The following is a 689-nucleotide window of genomic DNA, read 5'->3' on the forward strand; positions in this document are numbered from 1 at the left end:
CATTGCAAACTGCCCAGGACAGGCCTGAGTTCGATCCCAAACATCCTATATGGTCTCCGAACCTGCCAGGAGTGATTTCTCAGTGCAAAGCCAGGAATAACCCCTGAGCGCCACCAGATGAAGCCGAAAAAAAAAAAAGTTGAAAAATAAAAGGAGGCATACCAAATAGATTAAAATATATTGGTGTTGGGCCCGGAGAGATAGCACAACGGCGTTTGCCTTGCAAGCAGCCAATCCAGAACCAAAGGTGGTTGGTTCGAATCCCAGTGTTCCATATGGTCCCCCCGTGCCTGCCAGGAGCTATTGCTGAGCAGACAGCCAGGAGTAACCCCTGAGCACCGCCGGGTGTGGCCCAAAAACCAATATATATATATAGGTGTTGTGTTCACTTCAGCAGCACATATACTAAAATGGGAACGATAGAGAGAAGATTTGCATGGCCTCTGCATAAGGATGACACTCAAATTCATAAAGCATTCCATATTTTTATAATTAAAAAAATAAAATATATTGGTGTCAAGACTATAAGACTTTCCTTAATGCCACTTAATTAGTTGGCTTTTTGGACTAGCTTCCTGCTTGGAGCTTGAGCTATTCTGCAAGCTTGTCTTTGAAGAATATACATTTTGAATAATTTGCCATTCTGACTTCATTTTGTTGCATTTTGCTGAACCAGGATCAGGTCTAAT

General features: G+C 42.5%; 1 non-coding gene across 1 annotated transcript; it reads left to right on the forward strand.

Moving 5' to 3' along the window:
- Positions 1 to 381: 381 nt before the first annotated feature.
- On the forward strand, positions 382 to 488 carry LOC126019856 (U6 spliceosomal RNA). The gene has a single exon (XR_007499473.1). It is a non-coding gene; the product is annotated as a U6 spliceosomal RNA (small nuclear RNA).
- Positions 489 to 689: the final 201 nt, after the last annotated feature.

Source organism: Suncus etruscus, chromosome 9 (assembly GCF_024139225.1).
Source record: "Suncus etruscus isolate mSunEtr1 chromosome 9, mSunEtr1.pri.cur, whole genome shotgun sequence".
Classification (NCBI taxonomy): domain Eukaryota; kingdom Metazoa; phylum Chordata; class Mammalia; order Eulipotyphla; family Soricidae; genus Suncus; species Suncus etruscus.